General features: G+C 40.3%; 1 pseudogene; it reads left to right on the top strand.

Moving 5' to 3' along the window:
* The first annotated feature begins 13,692 nt into the window (after nucleotides 1-13,692).
* Nucleotides 13,693-14,793, top strand: LOC108515559 (developmentally-regulated GTP-binding protein 1 pseudogene; annotated as a pseudogene).
* The last annotated feature ends 4,476 nt before the right edge of the window (nucleotides 14,794-19,269 follow it).

Here is a 19,269-nt window from a genome sequence, read left to right as displayed (position 1 = left end):
TTTTTTTTTTTTTTTTTTTTTTTTGAGACAGAGTCTCGCTCTGTCGCCCAGGATGGAGTGCAGTGGCGCTATCTCTGCTCACTGCAAGCTCCCCTCCCCGGGTTCACGCCATTCTCCTGCCTCAGCCTCCCGTGTAACTGGGACTACAGGCGCCCGCCACCATGCCCAGCTAATTTTTTGTGTTTTTAGTAGAGACGGGGTTTCACTGTGTTAGCCAGGATGGTCTCGATCTCCTGACCTCGTGATCCGCCCGTCTCGACCTCCCAAAGTGCTGGGATTACAGGCTTGAGCCCCCACGCCCGGCCTAGATTTTTAAATTAGTTTTATTTTAGTTGATAAAATCCCAGAGTAAAGGGCACAAGTATTAAGCATGTAACTGAATGAAGTTTATGTATATTCACTGTCAAGGAGGAACTATAGAATATAGTTCTGAAATGCTATTTTTTTCTTTCTTTAGATTCAGTAATTTCTATTAATTTCTTCTTATTTTCAAGTTCGCTGATTCTTCTGTCATCTGAGACTGCTATTGAACCTATCTAATACTTTTTTTTTTTTTTTTTTTTTTGTAGTCTCAGGGCTGCAAGTGTATTCGAAGTGTCAATGATCAAGGTGTCCTGGAATTCACATTAATTCTCGCAGCTAGCTGTGTTCTTCATCAACGCATGAACCAAGTCATCCACCGCTAAGAGTAAAATATGGAACGTTTCATGGATTTGCGTGTCATCCTTGGCAGTGGCCATGCTAATCTTCTCCGTATTGTTCCACTTTTAGTGTATGTGCTGCCGAAGTGAGCACGTATCTGATACATTTTTGATTTGATTATTATACTTTTGGTTTCTAGAATTCTCCTTTGGTCATTTGTCATAGTAACTCTTAGACTTTTAGACTTTCTCTTTCTTTTTTTAGAGTGTCTACATGCTGAATCATCGTCCTTATATTTTCCTCTTAAGTCTTCAATTGTAGCTTCAAAAATAATTGTTTGAACATCCGTACAGTAACTGCTTTGTAGTCTTTGCTAAAGTTAATATTTAGCACAGATGAGTCAGCTTTCACCAACACATTTTTGTTGTGATGGTAGTTGTTTTGCTTTTCTTTCCTCAATATTGATCATTCTTTTCTATTTCTTTTCAGGGTTGTGTGTGTGTGTGTGTGTGTGTGTGTGTGTTTTCCTGAAAATTGTACATTTTAGATAATATACTATTGTACCTCTGTCTGGATAAAGTTTTATTTTTCTGAGCATTTTTGAGTTACGTTTTAGTTACTTTTGAACTTACTGACAGTCTCCGACTTATGATGACTGTATTTAAAGACTTTTTGACTTTACAATAATCTGAGAGTGATACACATTCAGTAGAAACTGATTATACTTTGAGTACTCATAAAACTACTCTGGGTGGATCACGAAGTCAGGAGATCAAGACCATCCTGGCTAACACGGTGAAACCCCGTCTCTACTAAAAAAATACAAAAAAGTTAGCCAGGCGGTTAGGTGATTTAAATGCATTTTTGACTTACAGTGGTTTCAACTTACAATGGGTTTATGGACAGTAACACCATCAGAAGCCGAGAGCATCGGTGTACTGAAGAATCTATTTCCCACTTGGCAGTCAGAGAGGAGTTGGGACAATGGAGAGGGCTGCTGCAGTGATGGAGGGCTGCTCCATCCCATGGAGCCAGGGATGTTGGAGCATCTTGAAGATGAAAAGCAAGAAATTAGATTCTCTCCCCTGGAGCCTCCAGAAGGAATACCGCCCTGTTAACTCCTTGATGTTAGCTCAGTGAGACTTCTCACCTCCAGAACTGTAAGATAATAAATTTGTGTTCTGTGCAGCCAGTAAGGTCATGCTAATTTGTTACAGGAACACAAAACTAATGCAAGCATAAGAAATGACTTTTATCTTCCTGATATCTTCCTGCATGGTTGTCCTCTGTTTTTCCCATGTATCTCCACTTTGTTGTCATTTGGTGTCAATTGTGACAAGAGTCGGAGAACATTTTATTGTAAGCAGGGGAGGTAGTGCCAGAATTTTTTTAAGACAGAAAATCTCTTGGGTCAAATCCTTTGATTAGCTCTTGTATAATCTCAGTACCTGTGAGTCTAGCATTCAGCTCTCACAATATATGATGGGGCGGGGGGTACTATCTGATTTCATATTTGGAGGGCAAACTAGATTTTTAGGACACAGTCTAAGAGGGACAAACTGAGTCTGAGAGAACAGAAGAAAAAGAGGTGATGTAGAGGGGCCAGGGGATACAAGGTATATCCCTGCTCCCAAATCCAAAATAAAGTTGTTTACAGTTTGTAAGGGCTTTGATGGTTGTGTTTTGTAGAGAGAACTACATATGGGGCTAGTTTAAGACTAGAATCATCATGGTGTGAGACAGAGGCAGCAGAGAACTGAAGATTTCACACCCTCTTTATGGTTTTTCTCTCTCATTATAGGCCATGAGCTGGTCTATGAGATGAACATGGTCATGTGGAAGGAACATAGTAGTCAAGTAAACCTGGGTTCAAATCCCAGCCCCAAAACTTTCTGTCCATGTGATTTTGGGGAAACAACCCATGATGCCTGATCATTAGTTTCCTCCTCTGTGAAATGGAGCATTCTGTGTAACATGGGCTGTCCTAAGAGTTAACAGATAATGCATATTGAAGTACAGGTGTATGTGTGTGTGTGTGTGTGTGTTTATACACCTAACTGGAGATATATATAGATAGATAGATAGATAGATAGATAGATAGATAGATAGATATACATAGATATAGATATAGATATATATTCAATCCCATTTCTATGCACCTCGTAATAGAATGAAGAGACTATGTATTACCAGCCATATGTCATTGTTAAATCAAATTTTGTAGTAGTTATTCTACAACTAACAGATGCCTCACTACAGGCTGTGGGGTTTCATGTGCATTGTTTCCAGTATAAAAACTTCCACCAGTCAATTTATGTGTAGCATTAGAAAGATAAACAAGATTACAGTAGACCATAACACCTTTAGTCTTAGCTTTCTCTCACCCCCATTTGTGTTAGTGTACTCCTTGGGCTCCTAAGGCTGTGGCCACAGATCTGAGTTCTAAATTGTTTCTTTGCATACCCACAGTCTTCCCCAGGACTTACCCCAGTACATTCCACGCTAGCAAGCCAGAGCTACGCTCCTGCTACTCTCCCCAGAATCTGGCACTAACTGCCTGGAAGCTTTTCCTTGTAAGCCCTCCAAATGCAGCTGCTGACAGCAACCTAGCTGGAGCAGTCAGCATCTTCCCAGCAAGAACCCCTGAGAAGGAGGGGAAACCTGCAAACACTGCATATTGCTGTTGAGGAGATGCATACTATCCCCAAATGTTATGTCTTTTCTCACAGTTTTTATCTCTGTCTTGACTACAATTCTAATTTCATGAACTTGGAAGAGGGAGGAATATAGGAAAATAAGAAGATGATTCATGCTTAAGTATAAAAAGAGAAATGGAGACAAGAGGAGAGCAGACATCATTAATTCCTTGAAGTGGTTTGAGTTTCTCTGGCCATGGACATATCAGGACAAATATGTCAGGGAAGACAACACTAATTTTGGTTCTTGCTCTTCATGCCTCAGGCTATTAGGACTCTGTTCACATTGGGTCATGACTGCCCCATGCAAAAGCTTCTGAATATTTTTCATTTCATTTTCTGGTCTCTAAGAATCATCATAACTTGCTGACCATGACCATTCCACTAGGACTCATGGAGTGGAGTCAGAATTACAGGCTCAATACAGGGCCAGGAGGTGAGAGAAACAAGCGTCACAACTCTGAAAATGCAGATGTCTCCTGTCTGAAGTGATGAAGACTTGGACTCATAAATTAAGGGCAGAAAGTAGAAGAAAATAGTATGACATTCTCCTTTCAGTGATACTGACAAGATACACTGGAGGTGCCCCACAGAGAAGAAGGCAAGGTGGCAGGAGGAAGACAGGGGTGTGAGTTCAGAGCTGTCCCTCAACCTGTCACCCTGAGAAGGTCCAAGACCTTCAGCAACTCTCAGCTGAGCAACAGGTTGGGGGAGGTTTGTGCCCAAGTAGTGACAGTAGGAGTGGCATATGCTCCTAAAGGCAGCTTTACTGCTGATGGCCAGAGTGATATCTGTCCAGGCTTATCACCCCTCACCTGGGACGGCTCCCTGTCCAGGGGGCAGTAGGAGCCAATAGGAGCTCAGAGCCAGGCTTGGGATTTTATGGAGCCAGGATAGGAACCTATTAATACTCTGGCTGTTCCTGCAGGTGACAGTGACCCTGTCTCCTGAGACACAGGAAAGGTTCCTGAAGATTGGGACCAAATGACCTCACCACTTGCTTCTAAGTGGGGAACAAAATGGACATTCCCAAACAATAATACTAGCAAGTAGCTCATTCAGATTGATGCAATTCTGATCAGAAAGTAAAACAGGCTAATCACTGCATCATCAAGAAAGTGTTCCTGCTTAATGCAAACAAACTGAGGATGAAGCCTGAGTCCTCCCTCCTCACCAGAGGGTCAGAACAGCAGGAGAAAGAGGAGCAAAGCTGGGTACCCTTGTCCACGAGGTGCCTCCTGAGGCTGATCCTGCGCAGAGAGGGTGGGGACAGTGGATCCATCTGCTGGAAATATGACACTAAAATACCCCAGCCTGTATGGCTTAAACCACAGAAATTTATTCTAACAGGTTAGGAACTTGGATACTCCTAGATCGAGGTCCAGAAGGATTTTCTTTCTGCTGAGGACTCTCTCTGCGGTTTTCAGATGTCACTTTCTGGCCAGGTCCTCACAAGAACTCTCCTGGGTGCATGCTTGTGAGGGGAGGTGTTGAAGAAAGCTCTACGGAGTTTCTTTTTATAAGAACACTAATCCCACTGAATCAGGGCCCTACTCCTATCACCTCATTTGACCTTAATTACCTCCTTATAGGTTCTGTCTCCAAATGCAGCTATTTTGAGAGTTACAGTTTTAAAATATAAATCTGTGAGGCACAATTCAGTCCATAGCAGGTGCGCTTTGAGGACTCAGCCAAGGAAGGAGAGAGGGCAATGCTGGGCTTCCAGTCTAAGAGCACAGAGCATGGAGGGGGCTTTCTCTCTGCTCAGCACACTGGCAGCTCCTCCCAGGTGATCCAAGTGACACATAAGACCCCATTCTACTCTTAGGGGCTGTCTGTTGACAGTGGGACACTATCATTCTTACTTTCTCACTGTTTATAAGATCAGGCTTCTGTTTTGTTTATCAGGGAGTTTGTCTGTCATCTAATGGCAGATTTGTGATTTAGCATCTTAGAGGATTTTTGATGCTGGGTCTCGATGAGTCTTGACTGTGAGTCTTTTCATGGGTAGTCATGGAGCTGATCCTATTACATCCATCACTCGGCCAGGATCTGTAGGGAACTCTAAATAGTTCCTTCTCTCAATAAACCAGTCACTTACATGAGGACAAAGGGTATTCAGAAAAGATATCAGTCACAAAACAAATTAGGGAACTAGATTCTGTGATCATGTGAGATGTGGGTCCATGCCAAAATGTGGTTTTGGAAGAGAGAGGGTGGGGCATGAGGTACCCTGCAGGGCATAATGGCAGGGGCTGGAGTGGGATGCAGAGGGCTCCTGGTGTGGATCTGTCAAGCCAGTCTCATTCCTCCCATCCAAGAAACCCTTCTGGAGCACCTCTGAGAACCACAGCATCTGCACATCTACACAGGCTAGGAAGCATTTGGGATCCTCAGCCTTCTAGAGGACCAGCTGCTGGGGTTTGTGCTCTGGGCTATAACACTGCAAGTATCCACGTCATCTCTACACAAAATAATTTTCTAAGATAATAAAGTTGTCTATCCTCATGCTGTGAACTAAAATAGCCATGAGTCACATGGGAATACTGAGCACAGGAATTGTAGCTAGTGTAACTGAGGTACGATGTTTTAGATTTTAATTAGTTCTAAGTTACATGTTTGTGGCTATGCACTGCTAGTGTTTAGGATATGAGACAGAGCAGTTTTAGACAGCAATAACCAGCTGTGTCATCAGGACAACCAAGCTGCTAATTGTTAAACAGTCTCAGTCCCAGGATCACTGCACAAAGCTGGGGTGGACCGTGGACAAGGTAAACAGAGCACATGGGTGGATCTTTTGAAACTTCCTTGAGTTCTGCTGCTTCCAGGCCAGTGATGGAAACTCTCTCCTTTGGAGACATTGAGGAAGAAGCTTGAAACTGGGGACTAGAGTGTTGCTACTAGAATCTGAAGTGGGAACAAAACTCAAATCTTTCCCAGTATTAATGATGTCTCACTCGATAGGCTTCCCAGCAGAACACTGCTGGTTTATCAAGTGGGAGATGAATGCTGTGTTCACTGAGCAATGGTCTCTATCTAGTTCTACAGGACATATGAGGCCTGTTCCATGGAGCTCCCACAGCTGAAGCCAGGGCCTTAGGGCCAGAGCCCATGCCTAGTGTCCAGTGCAGCCCCTGTCTCAAGTGATCCTACCCCAGAGGCAACACCCACTGATAAGGGCTTGAGTGGCAGGGAGGGGCTTTGTGGAGCATGCAGACAAGCAACAAGGGTGCAGACTTGGGCCTCCAGTTTCTGAAGCAGGGAAGGTTCTATGTCATGGGTGTGACCCAGACCAAGGTTTTAAATGAAAGGTACTATAGTAAATTTTACTCTGAAAGGAACAAAATCACAGAAGACATCTGATTATTATGGCCTATTTTTAACTATTAAAGAGCTAAAAATACTTATTTTAATAAACAGTGGTTTATCTGAAATCTCTGCGTCCCTGCCCTTCCCATGATGATCTTTGTTTGTATGGTCACCTGGCTGCCTCTTCACCACTCAGATGCATCTCGAGAATGACCCCGAGATCCTTCCTGATCAACATAAATAAATGTCCACAACTTCCAGATACCTCTAACCACTGCCTGATTCGTATGCGATTTGTCAACGACTGAAATTATTCTATTCATTTTTATCATGTAGTTATTATTCCCTGAGTGGCTCATTTCCCTGCTGGATATTATCAGTACATGGAATCAAAAATTTATCTTATTTACTCACGTGCACCTAACCTTCACATGATGGCTTGTATTTGTTCCTGAACACTCTAACATTAAGTGAAAATTCATTAAATGCAAAAATGTGTGCATTTTTTAAATTAAAAAATATATGGTGCATTTCCCTCAATTAAAATTCTACTATTTTTGCAGTTGAAAAGTTATATTGGACATGAAAAAACACATTTATAGGAGAATCAAGCATCACTTTAAAGTTAAATAAACAGAGTCTGCATGTAAAAAGTATAGTAATAATTAATTATACTCAACACAGTAGAAACAAAGGCCTTCACCATGGGTGGGGCTTGATGGAGAGGATCAGGGAGTCAGTCCTTGGAAGGGAGGGGAGGCTCTGATGTGTGACCTCAGGGAGGCATCCAAAATCCATTGGGACCAGACGTGTCTAATTACAATTTGTATTTCCTTCAGGTGTGATACTAGGAGGAGCTCCTGCTGGGGAAGTTTTGGGCATATTCATAAAATAAGTGGAATAAAGATTGAAAACAGCTGTTTCAGAACACATACAAACAGCTCACACATATACAGACTAAGGCACCTGACAACATGTTATTTCTTACTTACCTTTTCTTGATATTTGAGTTTGAGCAATCAAAGAAGTCCACTTGGGTATGACATTCTACCAATTTTAGATGCTCTTCTTATAGATGTGCTGACTCTTCAAAGTGATGACCATGTAAGCATGAATAAATGGCTCAGGAAGTCAGGGGGCAGAAGTACAAGTAGCCTGCCTTCTCTCAAGACTGGCAATAAAGGAATCTGATTCCTCTTTTAAAAAATTCAGACAAATATTATTTTGGGGGAGTCTCCTTTTCAAAAGCTCGAGCTAAATGTTTTTCTTGTTGTTGCCTATGGATCAGTTTTCATATAGCAAAATCCACATATCCATCGCCTCCTGAACTCTCAGTTGAATGCTGCACTGGTGAAAATGAACATAAATGTTAATCTCATTTAACCAAAGTCAGACTTCAGAAGATTGCTTTGGATGTAGATCAGTGTGTAGTTCCTTTTTTTTTTTTTTTAATAAACTTTTATTTTAAGTTCAAGGGCACATATGTAGGTTTGTTATATAGATAAATTTGTGTCATGGGGGTTTGCTATATCGATTATTTGGTCAACAAGAGCCTAGTACCCACTAATTATTTCCTGATCCTCTCCATCCTCCCACCCTTTTGCCCTCCTATCAGCCCGGATGTATGTTGTTCGTCTCTATGTGTCTGTGTATTCTCGTCTTGTTATTAATTTCTATTTCCCAGTGTGGTCAGAGAAGATACTTGATATTTCAACTTTTTAAATGTTTTTAGACTTTTTTGTGACATAACTTATGATCTAGCATTGAGAATGATCCTTGTGCTGAGGAAAGAATGTGTATTCTGCAGCCGTTGGATGAAATGTTCCATAAATATCTATTAGAGCCATGTGATCTATAGTGTAGACTAAGTCTGATGTTTCTTGGTTGATTTTCTGTTTAGAACATCTGTCCAGTTCTGAAAGTGAAAGATTGAGGTCTCCAGCTCTTACTGTATTAAGGCCTATCTCTCTCTCTCTCTAGTTCTAACAATAATTCCTTTATGTATCTGGGTGCTTCCATGTTTGGTACGTATATAATTAAAATTGATATATCCTCTTGTTTAATTGACCTCTTAACCTTATATACTGAACTTTTTTGTCTCTTACGATTTTGTCTTGAAATCTAGTTTGTCTGAAATAAGTATAGTGACTCCTGATCTTCACTGGTTTCCATTGGCATGAGATATTTTCCAATTCTTAATTTTGCTCTATGTGTGTCTTTATAGATGAAGTGTGTTTCTTGTAGAAAACAGATAAACAAGTCTTGTTAATTTATCCATTCAGCCAGTCTATATCCTTTTATTGCAGAGTTTAGTTCATTTAAATTCAATGCTATTATTGATAAATGACTTACTCCTGCCATTTTGCTATGTGTTTTCTGATTGTTCTATAGTCTTCTCTCCCTTCATTCTTTCCTTCTTGTCTTCCTCTAGTAAAGGTGATTTTCTCTGGTGATATGATTTAGTTTCTTGCTTTTTATTTTTTTGTGTATTTGTTGTATGTTTTCTGGCTTGAGGTTACCATGAAGCTTGCAAATGCTATCTTATAACGCATTATTTTAACCTGATAACAACTTAATACTCTTTGCATAAACAAACAAGTAAAAAGAAACCTAATATAAACTCTGTGCTTTAATTACATACCCCCATTTTTGTTGTTTTTTGTTGTTTCTATCCACAATAAGCGGACTCAAGAGACCTTTAGACCTACGGGAACATTGGCAGTAGTCTGGCAGTACTCCTCATGGCACAGGGTGATGGTGGCTATAGGGTTAGGCTCCTCTGTGAACAAACTTTTGTTGTTTCTTTTATATCTTATTGTTCTATGTCTTGAAAATTGTTGTAGTTATTATTTTGATTGGTTCATTGTTTAGCCTTTCTATTTAGGTTAACAGTTGTTTACACACCACAGTTAGTCTTAAAATATTTTTATATTCTGTAAATGCAAATATTTACAATAAATAAAAAAATTCTGTATTTTTCTGTATACTTAATATTACCAGTGAGTTATATAACTTCAGGTGATTATTTATTGCTTATTAATATCTCCCTTCTTACTGAAGTATCTCCTTCAGTATTTCTTATAGGAAATGTCTGGTATTGATGAAATTCCTCAACTTTGATTTGTCTGGGAAAGTCTTTTTTTTTTTCTGCTTCATGTTTGAAGTATATTTTTACCAGATGTACTATTCTAGGGTATAAGTTTGGTTTGTTTTTCCTTCAGCACTTTAAATAAGTCATGCCACTCTCTTCTGGCCTGTAAGATTTCCACTGAAAAGTCTGCTGCTAAATGTATTTGGGCTTCTTTGTATGTTTTTTGTTTCTTTTCTCTTGCTGCTTTTCTTTATCCTCGATATTTGGAAGTTTCATTATAAAATGCCTTTTTAGCAAGGTAGTCTTCTTTGGGTTAAATCTGTTTGTTGTTTTATAACCTTCTTGTATTCGGATACTGATATCATTCTCTAGGTTTGGGAAGTTCTCTTTTATTATCCCTTTTAATAGACATTCTACCCCTATGTCTTTCTCTACCTCCTTTTTAAAGTTGATAACTCTTAGATTTGTCCTTTTGAGGCAATTTTCTAGACCCAGTAGACATGCTTTACTGTATTTTATTCTTTTTTCTTTTGTCTTCTGTGATCATGCATTTTCAAACAGCCTGTCTTTAAGCTCACTAATTCTTACTTTGCTTGATCGATTCTGCTACTTAAGGACTCTAATGCCTTGTTCCATATGCCTACTGCATTATTCAGCTTCAGAGTTTCTGCTTGATTCTTTTTACTATTTCAATCTCTTGGTTAAATTTATCTGATAGAATTCTGAATTCCTTCTCTGTGCTATCTTTAATTTCTTTGAGTTTCCTCAACACAGCTATTTTGAACTATCTGTCTGAAAGGCCATATATCTCTGTTTCTCCAGGATTGGTCTTCGGGGCCTTATTTAGTTCATTTGGTGAGGTCACATTTTCCTAGATGGTGTTGATGCTAGTAGATGTTCTTCAATGTCCGGGGATTAAAGAGTTAGATATTCATTGTACTCTTCACTGTCTGGGCTTCTTTGTAGCCATCCTTCTTGAGAAGGCTTTCCAGATATTTGAAAAGATTTGGGTGTTGGGACCTAAGCTGTATTTGCTTTAGGGGGAACCCTAAGCCCAATTACACTGTGTTTTTTGCAAACTCATAGAGGTGTCACCTTGATTATCTTGGAGATGATCTGGTAGAATTCTCTGGATTACCAGAAAGAGACTTGTGCTCTGTTCCCTTAATTTCTCCCAAACACACCAAGTCTCTCTCTGTTCTTAGCCACCTAAAGCTGAGGTTGGAGTGACACCAGCTCCCCTATGATCACCATGGCTATGACTGCCCTGGCTCAAACTTGAAACCAACACAGTGCTGGGTTTCATTCAAGGCTTGTTATAACCACTCTCTGGGTACTGCCTATGTTTGCTCAAGGCCCTGGGGCTATACATTCAGTAGCAGGCAAAGTCAACTAGGCCTGTCCCCTTCCCATCAGGGCAACGAAGTTCCCCAGGCCTTGGGTGGGTCCAGAAATGCAGGGACTAGTCCAGGAGTAAGGGAGTAGAGTCAAAAACCTTAGAAGTCTACCTGGCATTCTATTGTATTGTCGCTTAACTAGCACTAAACCATAAGATTCAGTCCTTCTGACTCTTCCCTCACCTTTCCAAAAGCAGAGGAGCCACCATCACACTATGCCATGAGGAATACTGCCAGACTACCGCCAATGTTCCCTTAAGTCTCAAGGTCTCTTAAGTCAGCTTGTTGTGAATGCTACCTGACTTGGAACTCTCCCTTCAGGGCAGTGGGCTCCCCTTTGTCCCAGTGCAGGTCCACAAAAGTTGTCCAAGTGTCAAGTCCTCAAAATGTGGATCCCAAGCGCCTCCTTGTGGCTGTGCTGGTACCTGAAGTCAGCAAGTCTCAGACATTCACCCAAGGTCCTTGATATAGTACCTGGGTATCACTGCTAGTTATTCAGGGTGTAGGGCTCTTTAGTTAGCAGGTGATGAATGCTGCCAGGACTGGGTGTTTTTCTTCAAGGCAGTGAGTTCCCTTCTGGCACAGTGTATGTCTGGAAATGTCATCTGGGAGCTAGGGCCTCAAACAGGGACCTCGCAACTCTGATCAGTGCCCTATTCTGTTGTGGCCAAACTGATATTTTAGATGTAAGAAGTCCTCCCCACTCTTTTCTCTCCTCTCTTCAGGTGGAAGAAAGGATTATCTTTTGGAGCCACAATCTGTGCAGCCTGGGGTTAGGGGAGGGGTGACACCAGAACGCCCTTGGCTTTCTCAGCTGATGTCTCAGTATGTTGCATGCCCTCACTCCCCAGTCCACTATATCTGGGTTTAGTTCAGCACTACGACTTGCCTAAGAGTTTCAGTCCTTATGGCCTTGTCTAATTTTAAGTTTACTTTCAGGCACACAGTGTTATAGTCGTTTGTGGAGAGGTTTGCAGACACTGAAGTTTGAACTGCTTAGGTCGGGGATTCCCCTCTGCCTAGGGCTGGTTTAAACTCTCCCTCCATGGGTGAGCATCACCTGAGTTTGGTTCAGTTTTCCTTTCTGTCCTAACGGGACAGCATTGAGTTCAATCCTTCACAATTTCTGTGTTCTCCCTCCCTCAGTGCCAATTGATGCTCCTGGCACCATGCTAGTACGGGTGGGGGATGCGTGGCATCCATGATTCAGGACTCTTTCTTTCTTTTCTTTTCTTTCTTTCTTTCTTTCTTTCTTTCTTTCTTTCTTTCTTTCTTTCTTTCTTTCTTTCTTTCTTTTTCTTTCTTTCTCTCTCTCTCTCTTCTCTCTTCTTTCTTTCTTTCTTTCTTTCTTTCTTTCTTTCTTTCTTTCTTTCTTTCTTTCTTTTATGTCTTCAGTGTCTCTTTCAGTGATTTGAAGTTAAAACCAAGTACTGTGAGCCCTCACCTGATTTGTTAGTCCTTATGAAATGTTTTTTCTCATAGGCGGTTGTTAACTTCGTGTCCTTGCTCGGGGGTAGGCACGTAAGACAATGAGTGGAGCTTTCTATTCTGCCATTTTGCTCTGCCTTCCCTCTAGGGAGGCTTGCATTTGGGGCCCTCACCCTGTGCAAAGTCTCCATGGGTGTCCTGCTCACAGGAGGATGGGCAGCATCTCCAACCTCCAAACTAATAATTGTGATGGAGAAATCATTAGAATTTTGTTGGAGGTGTGTTCCCGCTTATGGATATATTTTGTAGTCTCCTCATTCTTTGTTTTACAAGCGCTTTCCTATAAACTATCTTTTCATTGTTTTGGACTTTTAGTTTAAAATATAATTTTAATTTCACTATGTTTAGTCACCACATTGAAGATTGTGAAGTAAAATCAATAGATTTTGGTTGGATGTTTGTGCCTACTAATGAAAAGAACTATAAAAGTCTCTGAAGACTTGTCATTCTTTCTAGATATCACAAACTCTTTTCTATAAACTATGCTTTCTTTTGATATTTCTGCTTAGAAATACAATTTTAACTTCACTCACCATGGAATCCATCATCCTTTAAGAGATAAGTAATTCTGATGTGGCTCATTTCTTTAACCAAAAAAAAAAAAAAAAAAGATATTTTGTGCTGTTGATTCAAACATTCCTTTACTTTCCCATCATATCGCATCATGACATGTAACTGACGTGCACATTATTAGTTCGTAAACATTTTTAGAGCATTTTTAAGTGGAATATGGACAAAGCATATATTTTCTCTACAATCACTATTGGAATATAGGAATCAGATTTCTGTTCAGATAATGACCACATCCTATGAAAATAATACATTTACTTATTATTTCAAAACCTTTTATTGTTTTTATGACAGTTTAATACAAAAATTGTCATTTCTGAATTATTATTAAGTCTGAAAAGAAATCTCCATATCCTGGGACAGTGATTTAGCAGTTGAAAGGCCAAAAGAATCACTGCAAAAAAAAAAAAAAAAAATAGAAAGAACACAATACAAAAGTATATATTGAGAACGTTGGTGTGAAGGGAGACAGTGTAGAGGCCACAGAGTACTCGCCACGATGAGCAGCACCTTAGCTAAGATCACGGAGATAGAAGCCGAGATGACTCCGACTCAAAAGAACAAGGCCACCGCACACCACCTAGGGCTGCTTAAGGCTCGTCTCGCTAAGCTTAGTCGAGAACTCATTACTGCAAAGGGTGCTGGTGGTAGAGGTCCAGGAGAAGGTTTTGATGTGGCCAAGACAGGTGATGCTTGAACTGGATTTGTTGGTTTTCCATCTGTGGGGAAGTCGACACTGCTTAGTAACCTGGCAGGGGTATATTCTGAAGTGGCAGCCTATGAATTCACTACTCTGACCACTGTGCCTGGTGTCATCAGACACAAAGGTGCCAAGATCCAGCTCCTGGATCTCCCAGGTATTATTAAAGGTGCCAAGGATGGGAAAGGTAGAGGTCAAATCATTGCAGTGGCCCAAACCTGTAACTTGATCCTGATTGTTCTGGATGTCCTGAAACCTTTGGGACATAAGAAGATAAATGAAAATGAGCTGGAAGGCTTTGGCATTCGCTTGAACAGCAACCCCCCCCAACATTGGCTTTAAGAAGAAAGACAAGGGAGGCATTAATCTCACAGCCACTTGCCCCCAGAGTGAGCTGGATGCTGAAACTGTGAAGAGCATTCTGGCCAAATTCAAGATTCATAATGCCGATGTGACTCTACGTAGTGATGCTACAGCTGATGACCTCATTGATGTGGTGGAAGGAAACAGAGTTTATATCCCCTGTATCTATGTGTTAAATAAGATTGACTGAATCTCTATTGAGGAATTGTATATCATCTATAAGGTTCCTCACTGTGTACCCATCTCTGCCCATCACCGCTGGAATTTTAATGACCTATTGGAAAAGATCTGGGACTATCTGAAACTAGTGAGAATTTACACCAAACTCAAAGGCCAATTACCAGATTACCCATCCCCACTGGTGCTTCCTTACTCCAGGACCACAGTGGAGGATTTCTGCATGAAGATTCACAAAAATCTTACAAAGAATTTAAATATGCTCTGGTCTGGGGTCTCTCTGTGAAACACAATCCTGAGAAAGTGGGTAAAGACCATATGTTGGAGGACAAGGATGTCATTCAAATTGTGAAGAAGTGAAACCTTTCCCATCTACCAGGCAAACCACAACAGCCTTCCCCATGATCAAGCACCCTACCCCAGTTCTTTCTGGTTTTGGCAGTCGCTGGATCAGGATCCAGGGGAGGGAGATGGAGGCACCCAAACTGGAATTTCATTTATTTTACCTTGGTGTCACCTTGTATGTAGAACTGCATAAAAGACCTGGTAGGCTGATCAACTACATCCAAAAAAAAAAAAAAAAAAAAGGACATCAGAGAACAGTGAAAGAAATGAGCACGAAGTGATCTGAAATTCCATAGTGAAAAGAATTCTATCTAATTGAACTGATACTCACCTGACGTATTGTCCTCTATCATATCTTCCAAGTTTGCATGTGGACACAGCTCTGACTTGGCACATGCAGAGGAACACTCCTAAGAGAGGAGAATCTGGCTGAGCCTTCGGAGTTGCACAGAACAACCTTTGCACTTAGCCCATGTTTTCCATGGGACATTGGCTGTTGTTTGATTATACATGGAGTCTATGGATACTAGGCTACAAAAGCAGAAATTCCCATACTCAGGGCTCAAGGAGTTTTTGTTGTTGTTGTTTTTGTTGTTTTGTCCATAATTCTGGTCAGGCCATTCTTACAACATACATAAATCATGGATGTTGTTGTCCATCTCCATAGCTCCCCTGTTGATGTTTGCTCTACTGGGCCTTCTGGTTAGCATGTCACTGCATGATAGATATTTCCAAACCTAGACACTTTGTCTTTTCGGGACTATATTAGTTTTGCTGGGATTGAGTCACAGGACCTTGGGTCTCTTTGCAAAGAAACTCCAATAAACACTGGATAATTGCAGACTGATATGGTTTGAATACTTTTCCCTTTCACATCTCATATTAAAATGTGATAACCAGTGTTGAAGATAGAGCTTAGTGGGAGGTGTTTGGGTCATGGGGGCAGATCTCTCAGGAATGGCTTGGTGCCTTCTCCAAGGTAACAAGCTCACCTGGCAGCTGGTTGTTTAAAGAACTTAGCAACTCCCTGACTCTCTCTCTCTCTCTTGCTTCCTCTCATCATGTGATAAGCTGGCTCCCCTTTTGCCTTCAGCCATGATTGTAAATTGCCTGAGGCACTCACCAGAAGCAGATGCCTGCACTATGATTCATGTACAGCCCACAGAACCATAAGCCAAGTAAATCTCTTTACTTGATAAATTAACCAGCCTCAGATATTACTTTATAGTAACACAAGCGGACTAACACACAGACCTAAAATTCTTCTTGATGAACTACATACCTTTGAAACTTGCAGTCTGCAGGCTCCACCTAGGAATAGTGGTTCCTTCAACTCTGTGATTCTTCACAAGAAACACATCTGGCCTCTTTTCCGGGTTCATATCATCAATTCCCAATACTCACCACTCTCCATAACTCCACCAAATATAAGGCAAATAGCTGGTTATTGGACTATACTTGACTTTACAAATTGGGGAGAATGCAGGACACAAAGGAAGGTACAATTCTATTATTTGATGTGAATGATAAAATATTGACACCAACATACTGTGAGAAGCTATGCATGTAAAGGAAATACTGTAACAACCAATTTAAAAATCACTATAAAAAGAAATACAAGAATAATTTTAAAAGCTATAAGTAAAATGAAAATGAAATTGCAAAAACATTTGAGTTACCTCCAGGAAGGCAGGGAAACAAAACAGAGAAGCAAAAACATAAAGCAAAAAATACAGAGTTCAGACTTAAGCCTTAACATACCAACAATTACATTAAACACTCATATTATGAAATCTGAAAATAGTGATGAGTGAATCAATAAGAAATTTTCCAACACTATGTTGTCTGACACACCAAACATAACAGTATATAAAACAATTTGAATATTTGGAAATAATACCTCGCATATATTTTTTAAAAAGAGGTAGTATCAGATAAAGTATTAACATCAGATAAAGTAGACTACAGGGCCAAAGAAAGTTACCAGGGACTGAAAGGTATTTACATAATGAAAAAACAAAAGTCATTCCAAAAGAAGACAAAGTCATTCTAAATGTGTATGCACCAAGCAATAAAGTGACATAGTGCAATGCATGTGGCAAAAACTAAAAGAACATTTACCCTTGGAGACTTCAGTACCCCTTCTTAACTTCTGAGAGAACAAATAGAAAAAAGGCGAGGATACAGAAGAACCCAACAATATCATCAACCCACAGAACCTGACTGACGTTTATTGAATATTCCAATCCATAATAGAGGAAATTCACATTTTTTGTTCCAGCTGCCCACAGAACATATTCCGTAACAGGATATATTCTGCCCACATAACACCTCAATACAGTTAAAATAATTAAAATAATTGTAAATATAATGTCTGATTACAGAGGAATCAAAGTAGAAATCAATATTGAAAACAACATAAACTGATAATTTTCAAACATACAGAAACTAAACAACATAGCTCTTTCCAAAGAACCAGTCTTTGCTATGCGTGGTGTTCACTATGACTTTTCTGTTAGCAGTTTCATTGTTGATTGCTGCTGTAATATGTCTTATTTTCTTCTTCTTCTTCTTCTTCTTTTTTTTTTTTTTTTTTTTTTTTTTTTGAGACTGTATGTCTCTCTGTCACTCACCCAGGCTGGAGTGCAGTGGCTCGATCTCGGCTCAGGGCAGCCTCCATTTCCTGGGCTTAAGCGATTCTCCAGCCTCAGCTTCCTGAGTATCTGGAATTACAGGCGTGAGCCACCAATTCCCCGTTAATTTTTTGTAGTATTTTTTGTAAAGATGGGAGTCTCGTCATGTTGCCCAACTGGTCTCGAGTTCCTGAGCTCAAAGCAATCCACCGGCCTCGGCTCCCACAAAGTGCTGGGATGACAGGCGTGAGGAACGGTGCCTGGCCTGTTTTCATGCTTTTAATCTTTAGATTTAAATTGTTCTTCTTTATGTAGTTTCATAAGGTGGAAGCTGAAACAATTTATTTTATACCTTCAGTTTTTACACACACGTATGCATGTGTTTATATATGTGCATACACGTGCATATATATATGCATGTACACATGCATTATGTGCTTTTAATGTAAGTGGCTGCTCTTATGTCCATTTTTTGTACTTAATACATGTGTTACTTTTTATTGCTAGATAACAAATACCACATATTTGTCAGCTTACGGCTACACTCTTTTATGATCTCACAGTTTCTGAGTCAGGATCTGCACATGGCCTCATTGTTTCTCTCCACAGGGCTTCGCAGGACTATATTAAAGGCAGACTGGGCTGTGTTCCCACATGAAACTCATCTGAGAACACATGCACTTCAAAGTTCTTTCAGGTTGTTGCAGAACTCATTTTCTTGCATCTCTATGACTTAGGGTTCAATTTCTTTTCTTTTTCTCTTTATTTCTTCTAAAAAAAAAAAAAAAAAAACACGTGATACAAGTGCAGAACGTGCAGATTTGTTACATGGGTATAAGTGTGCCATGGTGGTTTCTGCACCTATTGACCCATCCTCTAAGTTCCCTCCCCTCACCTCCACCCTGCAACAAGCCCTGGTGTGTGTTGTTCCCCTCTCCGTGTCCATATGTTCTCATTGTTCAACTCCCTCTTGTGAGTGAGAACATGCAGTGTTTGGTTTTCTGTTCCTGTGTTAGTCTGCTGAGGGTGATGACTTCCAGCTTCATCTATGTCCCTGCAAATGACATAATCTCATTCCTTCTTATGACTGCATAGTATTCTATGGTGTATATGTACTACATTTTCTTTATTCAGCCAATCATTGATGAGCGTTTGGGTTGGTTCCACATGTGGCTCTTGGATGAAGTCTGCTCTCAACTGCTAGAGCTTGTGAATAATTTCCTGCCATGTGATGCTGACACAGGCAATGCACACATGGCTGTTTGTTTGTTCAAGGTCAGTAAGTGTCTTTCTCCAGTCTGCAAAGGCTTATATAATACTATACAACACTGGGAAGACATCTCACCACTTTGACTGTACAACGTTGGTTAGAAGCAAGTCATAGGTCCTGCCTACTCTCTGTGGGAGTGGATTGTATGGTAGTGTGATTCATCGGGGCGAGGGCCACCCTAGGGTGTTGTGGCTTCTTCAGCTTCCTCAAGTATGAGAGTACAAATACTGAGCGTGAAATCTGTCCTATGTGTGCTGACATTGACTAGGCCTGAGACCTAATGGAAAGCCTGCAAAACATACTTTCTTTATAAGAGATATTTTAGTCTGACCTACCTTCAGTTGGTATAGTATAATATTTGCAAAATATCTTAATATTTGTTTATACTAACATGTCTTCAAGATTCCCTAAAGATTTCTTTGAGATTCATAAATATCGTAAGCTAATTCTCTCAAAATATATTCAAAATTTCATATTTAATCATGGGAAAACAGATTATTAGGGAGTCTATAAAACAAGATTTGGCGCAATAATGACAATAGTCCACTGTGGCTGTCTAATGTTAGGCTAGGTGAGACCATTTGCATG

This window comes from Rhinopithecus bieti, unplaced genomic scaffold (genome assembly GCF_001698545.2).
Source record: "Rhinopithecus bieti isolate Rb0 unplaced genomic scaffold, ASM169854v2 scaffold_2476, whole genome shotgun sequence".
Classification (NCBI taxonomy): Eukaryota; Metazoa; Chordata; class Mammalia; order Primates; family Cercopithecidae; genus Rhinopithecus; species Rhinopithecus bieti.
Note: the sequence above shows the minus strand (reverse complement) of the source record. Positions and strands in the feature narration are given on the sequence as shown.